Source organism: Moschus berezovskii, chromosome X (assembly GCF_049115385.1).
Source record: "Moschus berezovskii isolate FMDL1 chromosome X, NW_MosBer_1.0, whole genome shotgun sequence".
NCBI classification, from domain to species: Eukaryota; Metazoa; Chordata; class Mammalia; order Artiodactyla; family Moschidae; genus Moschus; species Moschus berezovskii.
In genome coordinates this window covers 58320962-58333005 of record NC_142488.1, presented here as the reverse complement: position 1 = coordinate 58333005, position 12044 = coordinate 58320962, and the positions used below count along the sequence as shown (strand labels likewise).

The 12044-nt window shown below is 40.2% G+C and overlaps 1 pseudogene; it reads right to left on the bottom strand.

The window, feature by feature from the left end:
* Positions 1-2835: 2835 nt before the first annotated feature.
* Positions 2836-4045, bottom strand: LOC129563910 (E3 ubiquitin-protein ligase TRIM33 pseudogene; annotated as a pseudogene).
* Positions 4046-12044: the final 7999 nt, after the last annotated feature.

Sequence of the window (12044 nt, the reverse complement as noted above, 5' to 3'; positions counted from 1 at the left end):
CTTCAGCATCAGTCCTTCCAATGAATATTTAGGATTGATTTCCTTGAGGATTGTCAGGTTTGATCTCCTTACAGTCCAAGGGACTCTCAAGAGTCTTCTCCAACACCACAGTTCAAAGCATCAATTCTCTGGCACTCAGCTTTCTTTATAATCCAACTCTCACATCCATACATGACTACTGGAAAAACCATAGCTTTGACTAGATGGACTTTTGTTGGCAAGGTAATGTCTCTGCTTTTTAATATGCTGTCTAGGTTTAATATGCTGTCATAGTGCCTGAAAAACTATTGACAGTTCATGACATTGCACAGGAGGCAGTGATCAAGGCCATCCCCAAGAAAAGGAAATGCATAAAAGACAAAATCATTGTCTGAGGAGGCCTTACAAATAACTGAGAACCCAGAGGGATGGGATGGGGAGGGAGTGGGAAGGGGGTTAGGGATGAAGGGACACATGTACACCCATGGCTGATTCATGTCAATGTATGGCAAAAAACACAATATTGTAAAGTAATTAGCCTCCATTGAAAATAAATAAATTCATTTTAAAATAAAAGAAGGAAGAGAAACTAAAGGCAAAGTAGAAAAAGAAAGCTATTACCCATTTGAATGCAGCGTTCCAAAGAACAGCAAGGAGAGATAAGAAAGCCTTCCTCAGTGACCAATACAAAGAAATAGAGGAAAAGAATAGAATGCGAAAGACTAGAGATCTCTTCAAGAAAATTAGAATGTTTCATGCAAAGATGGGCACAATAAAGGACAGAAATGGTATGGACCTAACAGAAGCAGAAGAGATTAAGACGAGGTGGCAAGAATACACAGAAGAACTATACAAAAAGGATCTTCATGACCTAGATAACCACAATGGTGTGATCACTCACCTAGAGCCAGATATCCTGGAATGTGAAGTCAAGTGGGTCTTAGTAAGCACCACTACAAACAAAGCTAGTGGAGGTGATGGAATTCCAGCTGAGCTATTTCAAATCCTAGAAGTGCTGCACTCAAAATGCCAGCAAATTTGGAAAACTCAGCAGTGGCCACAGGATTGGAAAACACCAGTTTTCATTCCAACACCAAAGAATGTTCATATACTGCACAATTGCATTCATCTCACACGCTAGCAAAGTCATGCTCAAAATTAACATATCTGTAAATTGGGCACCCTAGAGTTCTTTCCTGCATGGTTCATGCTCTCAGGCCAAGAAGCATGTGTCTCCCTAGCCTGCTAAGGTAAGCCCAGATTGTTATGCTCTCAAGCATGATTATTTCCACCTATTTCCCTATCTCCCAGTGAGCCAGGTCAGTTTGTCAAAAGGAAGTCTGCAGACCTAGGATCATGGCAGCATTTTTAATGATTGAGCAATGCCTTGAATCACTGAGCTTGGCTGGCTCTGGTATATTCACTCTATCACACACTTTTATCAAATGGGTACCTTTGCCTACTTATCAAATTCTCTCCTAACCAGGAAGCTCCTAAATTCTGCTCTTTGCTTTGCTCCTTTATTGTGTTTATGCATTATTCTTAGATACCCAGAGGCAGTTTTGATTGGTGCATCCTTGTTCATAAATCTGGAAGATCTTATGATATACTTTATTTATAACTGCCGATCCAAAGATGGGCACTTCCAATGACTGCAGCAAATAAATAAAAATAATGGCCTCCTTTGTCCTCTCTTGTTAAACTTGCCTAGGGATATTATCACTGGGTAAGAAGAAGATGAAAACATCACCTTGCTGAAAGTTTGTTCGACTGGAGCCTCATTTCAATAATTTATTTTTCCTCCAATCCCATTTCACATTATATCTGTCTCCTCTTCTCATAAGTGTAGGTAATATACTCATCGCAAATCAGTGAGGACGGAAGACAGGCCATGTACTTCAGTCTAATTCTCCTCTCTTATATTGCTTCAAAATTCTATATCATAAGGAGTCACGATACTCACATCTCAAGTTGAGTAACTGAACTCCCAACTACCCAGAAATATCCCCCTCAGACAGAGTTTTTCCCTTTTGGACCACTAATGCAGCCACACGTTGTGATGGAAAGAGAAGATCTTCAGAGGTACCAGGATCTGGGTTCAAAAATCCGTTCACTCCCAGTAGAATTTTGAGGAAGTGACTTTTCTCTAATGAGAATTACTAGAGGATTACAGATAAAAATCATTTCTATAAATTTACACTGGATTCAAGTTCCTTGTGAATTCCGGCAAATTACTTCACCTCTCTATGTCTCAGTTTCCTCATGTGTTAAGGAATATCATCATGGGATAAGCTTGCAGCATTATTGAGAAGATTAAATGATATAATTTGTGGTATGGGTTTAGCCTCGGAGAAGGCAATGGCAAGCCACTCCAGTACTCTTGCCTAGAAAATCCCATGGACAGAGGAGCCTGGTGGGCTACAGTCCATGGGGTCGCTACTAGTCGGACAAGACTGAGCAACTTCACTTTCACTTTTCACTTTCACACGTTGGAGAAGGAAATGGCAACCCACTCCAGTGTTCTTGCCTGGAGAATCCCAGGGCTGGTGGAGCCTAGTGGGCTGCCGTCCATGGGGTCGCACAGAGTCGGACACGACTGAAGTGACTTAGCAGCAGCAGCATGGGTTTAGCCTAGTGCTTTAAATAAAGCAAGTAATTGATAAATGCTAGCCATTATTGCTGCTGCTAAGTCGCTTCAGTTGTGTTCGACTCTGTGAGACCCCATAGACGGCAGCAGACCAGGCTCTGCCGTCCCTGGGGTTCTCCAGGCAAGAACACCAGAGTGGGTTGCCATTTCCTTCTCCACCTTTAAAGCTGATATGCAGTAATTCTGACTCAGTTTCTTCCTTAAATCAGTTATCTATGTTCTTTGTGTTCCAACAGCTGACAGTCTCTACATGTCAGTCTATCACACGTTTCACAGAAAAGTTTCAACTGTTCTTGCTTGTGTACAGGGCAGAAAACAGGGCGCTGACCAGATGCTCCAACAGACTCTGAGACATCTTCTTTCTTCCTGATCAAGTGATCTTTAGTGAATTTTACTCTTTGATGTGCTTCAATACACGTCTTAATAGCCATTCTCCACACTCTACACAAAAGCTAACTGCACTTGCATTGTCTTCACAACTAGTACACACCTGTTCTGATTTCTCATCAGAACTGCTAGGAGTTTCAGATGTATCTTTCACAAAATAATTATCCACGAGGTCTATCTGTCTGCATTCTTGGCGGCATACTGGACACCGTATTACACCAACTTGCTGGATGTCTCCGTTGCTGCCCCCCGGGATGGGCACGTTGAGTTGGCGCTCGGGCTCAGGCAGGCAGTGCAGGCAGAAGGAGTGGAGACAGGGCAACAGCTTGGGCTCCGCCTCACGCCGCACCAGGCAGATAACAAAAGTGTTGCTGTAGGAAGAGCATTGTGTTTGAAAAATTAAAAAAGGCCTGGCACTAACTTTCAGTTCTGTTACTCATTAGCTGGTTGAGACCTTGATGTACCCTTAATTTCTCTCAACCTGAAGTTCCTCATCCATAAAACAGGGCTAATAATAATGTCTATTATACCAGGTCATTGCAAGAATGACACAAGATCAGTAGTTATTAAAAATGCATAGCATCTAAGTCTTGTCAACCAATATTGTTGTAGCTTCTACTGTGGAACAAACTATAGCTTCAAGGCTTGGGGAAAAATAAGACAGTGAGGTTATGGTGATTATGGTCACCATTTAAGATCTCATGGTCTAACCGTGGCATATAGTCCCATAAACAAATAATTGAAGTACAAAATGTGAGCCATCATTATAGAATTGTGTATGAGTTTCAAGGAAGTCAGGTTACTGATGTATATGAAAGGGTTTCAGGGAATGTAACGGCCAATAAAAATGTAGGTAATTACTACAATGTCAGCTTAGGTGATAAACAACCTAAAGTAAAAAAGACATATTGAGTAAAGTAGTAGCTTTCCCCTACTCTTGGCATCTGCAGACCATCTGTGGTTGAATGGGTTCAGAGAAGGTACTGAAGCTTTCAGAGCCTACCTGCTATTAACATCACCATTGTACTTCATCCATGCAACTCATGGGGTTAATGACAAAGAAATTGTGAAAATAAGTGAATATCTAGATCAAGAAGATGAGAAAACAAGACGGTAATAATTAGGAAAGGCTTCCTGGAGGAGGTGGTGCTTGACTAGGCTTTTGAAAAGAGAATAGGAATTTTCTTAATGAACATAATAGGAAGAGCATTCCAGAGCAAGGCTAAAGCAAAGAGATATATAATCACCTGGCATGATTGGACAGTGCTGTACCTATTTCATTCTTGGAGAATGCAACTTTAAGAGGAAGCAGTAAAAATGAGGATGGAGAGATACATAGGTGCCTGATAAAGGGGAAAAAAACCTTAATGCCCTAATAAGGAAAGTAAAGTATATATTTTTATTAATATTTTAAAATAATATTTATGTAACACTTACTATGCACTAGCCACTATTCTAAGCACTTTATAGATATTGATTCATTTAATCCTCAAAATAATACTGTAAGATAAGTATTATTACAGAGGCACACAGAGATTAATTAACTTGTCTAGCACCTCACAGATAGTAAACAACAGAGCCAGGATTTCTACCAAGGAATTCTAGTTCCAGAGTCCTTATAGAGGTAAGAGCTAAAATGTAATCTCTTTGTTGTACCCTCATCCAGGCCACTTACTCCCGTACTCTCAGCTAGATCTGAGACTGTGTATTTATGTGTTCTTGTACCATATGGGCTGGTCAATTTGTCCCTGAGAGCTCAGACCTTTTTGATGTATATCTCTGGACTTCCTAGAGTTCCAGAAATTTATCTTCTTTTCAGCATTTGTGATGATAATATGAAATATTTTCTGATTTCTTTGGCCTGAATTAAAAAGTGTCTGATAATACTAGACATCATCTCACTGATGTCTTAACAAACTGTGTCATTCACCCTATGAGCTGCATGGATGAAGGACAACGGTGATGCTAGTAGCAGGTAGGCTCTGAAAGCTTCAATACATTCTCTGAACCCATTCAACCACAAATGGTCTGCAGATGCCAAGAGTAGGGGAAAGCTACTACTCTACTCAATATGTTTCAATATGTTTTTTTTTTTTTTTTACTTCAGGTTATTTATCACCTAAGCTGACATCATAGTAATCACCTACATTTTTATTGGCCTTTACATTCTCTGAAGCCCTTTAATATGCATCAGTCCTCTGACTTCCTTGAAAAGCTTTTAAAGTCAGTATTAACCTTTTTTTTTTTTTCTAAAAAAGAAATTCAGATTCAGAGAAGGAAAATAACTTGGCCAAAGTCACACAGCTAGTGAGAGCCAGGTACACACCAAACAACTCTAAGGGTCCAAAAGCTTTTGCTCATTCTACTGCTAAAGTGATCATTAAAATGACCTGTATCAAGAACATCTGGTTCAGGAATATGAAATGAGGAGTGAATATGGAAAGCTTTGATGGAGTCCATGAAGTTCTTAGGATTGTAAAACTTCTGACCACAGTCAGAGGAAACCTTCATAGACACTTAGAGGCTATCTTGCTGGAAGCCTCATGGCCTCAAAACCATCTGATTGTCTAAATTACCCCCACCACTGGCCCATCATTGTCAGCATTTTAGTTTATTAGGTAAAGAGTTGTGTTTATCTGAGGAAAGTTTCTCTTCCAGTTCTTTACTCTCATTTACACAATGAGTCACTCTTTATCACTACTGTTCCAAACACAGGCATTCTTCTATTACTTGCTAGTTCTGGGTACACCCTCAAAATACAGGTCAAACTGCTTTCCCTATAGCTGCTGCTGCTGCTGCTGCTAAGTCACTTCAGTCATGTCCGACTCTGTGTGACCCCATAGACGGAAGTCCACCAGGCTCCCCCGTCCCTGGGATTCTCCAGGCAAGAACACTGGAGTGGGTTGCCATTTCCTTCTCCAATGTGTGAAAGTGAAGTCGCTCAGTCGTGTCCGACCCATAGCGACCCCACGGACTGCAGCCTACCAGGCTCCTCCATCCATGGGGTTTTCTAGGCAAGAGTACTGGAGTGGCTTGTCATTGCCTTCTCCATCCCTATAGCTACTGATACTTAAATGCTAATCTAATACTTCTTTTTCTTCATCTGAATTCTACCTTTCTTCAGCATGCTCCCACACCTAAACCTTCCATATGCTTGGAGAGAGAAACTTTAAAAGCCTTAACATGTGTTTCCCATAAATTAAAAAAATAAAATAAATAAAAAAATAAATAAAAGCCTTAACATTCTTTCTTCAGTATAGTCAAACATGCCTTTCTTTTTCCTCATAGCATCTGAGTTTTCTGTCTTATTTGAACACCTCCTTAAGAAGGTCTCTTTCTCTCCAAGATTATGCAAATTTTCTCTCTGACAAAAGAGAAAAATCAAAGTCAAAAAACAAATAATAAACTGGGAAAATATTTGCAACTGATATGACAAATAAAGGATTAGTGTCCTTATTTGATTTAATTCTTTCCAACCCACAAGATTTTTATTTTTATGCCATTAAGTCTATTGTTGCTGTTGTTTTATCCAGTGGTTATTGAACTAAAGTCCATGATCTTTTAACTATTCAAAGAACAAAAAAAGTTGATTTTATCCATCTGAGGGTGAAATTAGATGATGTTTGTAAAAACATATGCATGATATGAATCATTTTGTCTAGGGAAAGAAACAGTTGTACATGTGTGTATATTTGTTTAGACAAATTAGTAAGAGTATGGAAAAATCTGTGGAAGGAGTTATGCCAAACTGATAACATCAGTTATCTCCTGAAAATTGGATAACAAAAGACTTGAAGGAAATAATTAGCTTTTTAGTTATACATCTTTGTGTTTATCACTTGTTACAATGATATGGACTTGCTTCCTATAAAAAAATAGCCTACACTCTACTCCTTCATACTTCCTTTGATGTTATTTCATCTTAAATTTTGTGTGTGTGGCAGTATTAGGAGTAGAAAATTGAAAAGGAACAACAAACTAGCTTCCAGGAACTCAGAGAAGTTAAGTAGCTTGCACATCTAATAAGCAGAGCTAGGATAAGACCCAAAAAACTTAAATCAAGTAGGGAAATAAAGTAAGAACCCCTGGAAGCTTCTAAAGGACAAGTGATTTAGCAGTCAGCCTCCAGACAACTGAAGTAAGATCATCTACTATTTTTCCTGAAAGTCAAAATCCTGTGTTCTCTTCCCATATCAGCACCTCCACAAGATTGATTACAATGAATTCAAGAAAGGTAATTCATACCAATAAAGTCCAATTTGCTTCTTGTTTTCTTGATTGGATCACACAAACCAGGGTAGTAAACACATAGATAGTTGGTCCAAGAGTGTTGCCTTCTCTTTTTAGAATTCCATCTTCTCAAAGCCCCTCTCTCAACACACTCCTCTGACCAAAAAAGTCAGTGGCTCCCAATGCTTTCCATACTAATTCTAAACTCCACATTCTGGTCTTCAGCATCTTCAATAAGATGCTCTAGCTGCACTCAGCGGAGAAGGCAATGGCAAGCCACTCCAGTACTATTGCCTAGAAAATCCCATGGATGGAGGAGCCTGGTAGGCTGCAGTCCATGGGGTCGCTAAGGGTCCGACACAACTGAGCGACTTCACTTTCACTTTTCACTTTCCACTTTCACACATTGGAGAAGGAAATGGCAACCCACTCCAGTGTTCTTGCCTGGAGAATCCCAGGGACGGGGGAGCCTGGTGGGCTTCCGTCTATGGGGTCACACAGAGTCGGACACGACTGAAGTGACTTAGCAGCAGCAGCAGCAGCTGCACTCAGGGGTATTTCTGGTGGCTCAAATGGTAAAGAACCTGCCTGCCATGCAGGAGACCCAGGTTCGATCTCTAGGTTGGGAAGATTCCCTTGAGAAGGAAATGGCAATCCACTCTAGTATTCTTGCCTGGAAAATCCCATGGATGGAGGAACCTGGCGAACTACAGTCCATGGGGTCACAAAGAATTGGACATGACTGAGCAACTTTCACATACATTCAACATTGAATGGTTTGGTTTGGCTTGACTTTAATCTAGAAGATTTAATTTAAATCTAGAAAATTTAATCTAGAGTGTAGTAGTTATGACTGGGATCCTAGACTTACGAATTCTGCATTGGAATCTTCTTTATACCACTTATGAACTATACAACCTTGAACAGATTATTTAACCTCTTTGACCCTCAATTTCCTCATCTATAAAATGATGGGGAAATAATGTCCCTTTTATGGGACTGTTCTAAGAATGAAATGAGCTAACCTATGCAAAGAGTTTGTTATAGAACTAAGTTCAATTATATTAGGGGTAATAATAATAATTATTGTACTTATTGGAAAATAATTTCCATGAACACAATCATCTCAACTATTAACATTTACTCATGACCTCTTTCTCTACAAAGTTAAAGGAAAGACAATTTTATGTAACTCAGCTCTTCAGGAAATTTGCAAGAAGTCTTCCAGACATGTAAATCAGCCCAACATCACACACAAACACACACACAGACACACAGAAATGCTTACAAACATACACAGTATTCTGTATATAGTCATATACAAAAGCTCCCCTTCCCCACATACCCACATGTATATACTTAGATATCCATTCTTGCTAAGGGTTAAAGCACTTGATAAATAAAAAATAATAAATTGTCCTGAATACTAAGAAAAATTTCATTGCTGTGCTGAGCAGACAGACTCTCAGACGCTGCTTATGCCCTTGTAATAAATACGAATATAATGAAAGGATAGAAAAAATACTGTAGACAAAACTTCCGGGTAAGAGCTGTCTGAAGTTACTCCCCATGGAGACAATGAGCCAGGCACTGCAGTGATATGCTAATCTTTCCTTTTTATTTAGTCATCTTGCAGGATGTTTTTAAGGCAAACCAGATAGACAGATTGTACCTATTGCCAGGGAGAGGAGAATTGAGAGGGAGCCTTCTGGGACTGAATGATCTGACCTGCCTGTGGTTAGAAAGCCCCTCAAACTTGATGTAACCTAAAAAAAAAAGTTAACTGTGAACCTTCTGGGGCTAGAGAGGTGGAGAGTGAGGGACCTGGCTGTTCTGTTGGTAAAGAGGAGACTAGGCTGATCTCTTTTAAATATCTGAGGGTCAGAAATTGCCCAAAGGATCAGCCATGGCATTGCCACTCTGAATTATAACACTCTATCTGCTTTGCTTATTATGTAAATTCAGGGCTTAGCATAGTTCCTGATATATAATAGACACTGCATATATAAAAGTATGGGGATTCCCTGGTGGCTCAGCAGTAAAGAATCTGCCTGTAATGCAGGAGACCTGGGTTTGATCCCTTGGTTTAGAAGATTCCCCTGGGGGAGGGCATGGCAACCCACTCCAGTATTCTTGCTTGGAGAATCCCATAGATAGAGGAGCCTGGCAGGCTGCAGTCCATAGGGTCGCACAGAGTCAGACATGACTGAAGTGACTAAGCAGCAGCAGCATATAAATGTATATATAACTGGTGACTTCCTGTCTGACTGCTTACTTTTCTACTCTCCCACATGACTGAGATTATGTATTCTCATGGTGCTATGTATTCCCAGGACCCAGAGTTTAGCACATAGTGGATGCTTGATGTTTATAGAATCAAGATGATTTAGTTCTCTTGTAATCTCCTGAGGACTATCTTATGTCTTAGTTTCCTTATTCAAAAAATTAGGATAATAATATGCCTTCTACATAGAATTTCTGGGAGGAGTCAAGAAGTTAATAAGTGATAAATGCTTGATGCAGTAGCTGGCAGAAATATTGTTGTTGTTGTTTATATTATTATTGTCACTTTCAGACCTGATGATGGGGACAGATCTGTCAAACTGTATGGGTCTTGGTCTGGATAGTCCCTGGGAGTCACATGAGAATGGGAGAGGCAATTGTACCTGTAGGTTTCTTTCTCCCTATCCCATCATGTTGCCTCCACTTAGGTACTTTGTGCAGTATTAAAGCTGTAGCTGAACTTAGAAGGCATGATTACAAGGCTCATGAGAGTCCTTTGGACAGTAAAGAGATCAAACCAGTCAATCCTAAAGGAAATCAACCCTGAATATTCATTGGAAAGACTGATGCTGACGCTTAAGCTCCAATCCTTTGGCCACCTGATGCAAAGTGCTGATTCATTGGAAAAGACCCTGATGCTGGGAAAGATTGAGGGCAGGATGAGAAGCGGGTAACAGAGGATGAGATGTTTGGATGCCATCACTGACATTATGGACATGAATTTGAGCACACTCTGGGAAATAGTGAAGGACAGGGAAGCTTGGCATGGTGCAGTCCATGGGGTCTCAAAGACTTGGACATGACTTAGCGACTGATAAACAACCACAAAACTGCAAGCTCTCTGAGAACAGGGCCAAGTCATACTCAACTCTGGAATATGATTTGGAGTTGATCAGAGGAAACTCTTAGGGAGTATTTGCCAAGGATTTTGACCTGAATGGTAGTGACAGAGTGCCAACTATGGTCTCGAAGCTTCCTTTCTTTGTTGGAATGGCTTTTTTCCTCTTCTTCCACTTATTCAACTCTCCTCCTCCCCAAGTACTTAATGGAAGGCAGAAATAAAAATTTCATAGCAGGGGAGTGAGAAAGACATAGAAATCTGATTGCTGACCTGATGGTCTTTGTAGCGGGAGAACAAATTAGCTAAGATGGCCTGTTCAGGCTCTCCCATCCCATGTTTTGTAAATAATGATAATGTAACAGATGAGATAAGTTATAGCATGACACATGTATGTCACGAGGTACTCACTTGGTCATGGGCTACTTTGTGTGGTACACATGTATGAGCTTCACCGTGAAAGCCCTGGCTGCTGCTGCATTAGGGCTACTTTAAAGTGACATCATGGTTATGTTATATGAGTTTATGCTACTGCTACATTATGGCTGTGCTATGGTTGCCATATAGTTATGTTGTGGCTGCTACTACGGCTGCTGCATCAGCCAGGAGAAAGGCTGTGTTATGGCTGCTGTGCAGGCCAGGAGAGAATAAATGTGTCTGCAGTTCCAATGGCTCCTCGAGTCTCCTTTCAGCCTCTTAGCTCATATCTTGCCTACCCTGGGTTCAGCAAACAGTATGAACAGCAATACAATTTGCACTGTAAGCATGAATCAGCACTACAGTCTTCCTTTGAAAGGGGGTGAGATGCTAATGATACCTGCTCAGGATACCTCCACCTTCTTTCTTCTATCATCTAACACTCTAAAGACATTAGTTGTGGAGATTGCTGTGGAGATACTGGTAGAAGTGCTAGGCCCAGAGGTAGGAAGATGGGGAAATTAAACATGGTTCTAATACAGATCCATCATGTAACCTAAAGCCAGACCCTTCCCTGAGTATAGGAATAAGATCCTCACATTAATACAGCCTTTTGCAGTTTACAGTTCTCTTCTACATCCATTTTCTATTTTTAAGGTTCAAAATAGCTTTTTGAATAGTACAAAACAGATGTAATTATTTAAATCATATATGATGAGCTTATATCCTTTATCTACATAATTCTCAGAATCCATACATCCTCCTCATCAGCCCCATTTGTGGGGAAAAAAAAAACATACTTACATCAGCTTCCAGAAGGCTACTCTTTTGGCCTGACATCCTCAAATTCCTCAGTTCAAGTAATCCCTGTGAATAAAGTTCATAGCATATTGTTTCTCTTCCCTCAACCTTAGTTCTCCAAGAAGCCTTTCCTAACAGCTTACGGAGGGAAAATATAAAGAAGAAATGGGGCACATATAAGATTGGGCTTCAGTCAGTTACTATGTTGTAACATATCAGAACTTCAGTGTCCTCATATGAATGGAGGACATCATGACTTTCCTAGAGTTATTTGAGGATTAGAGAGAACAAAAGGATAGCATCTAACTGATGCCAGAAGTGATGATGGTTCTCATGAAATTCAAGCCAGTCTATAGTCTTATGAATGTAACCCAGGGAACGAGGTGTCTAAATAGGAGGAAGACCTTTCTCTAGAGACATTTCTGATATTTCAATAAGAAGTAATAAGAAAGTGTATGTATT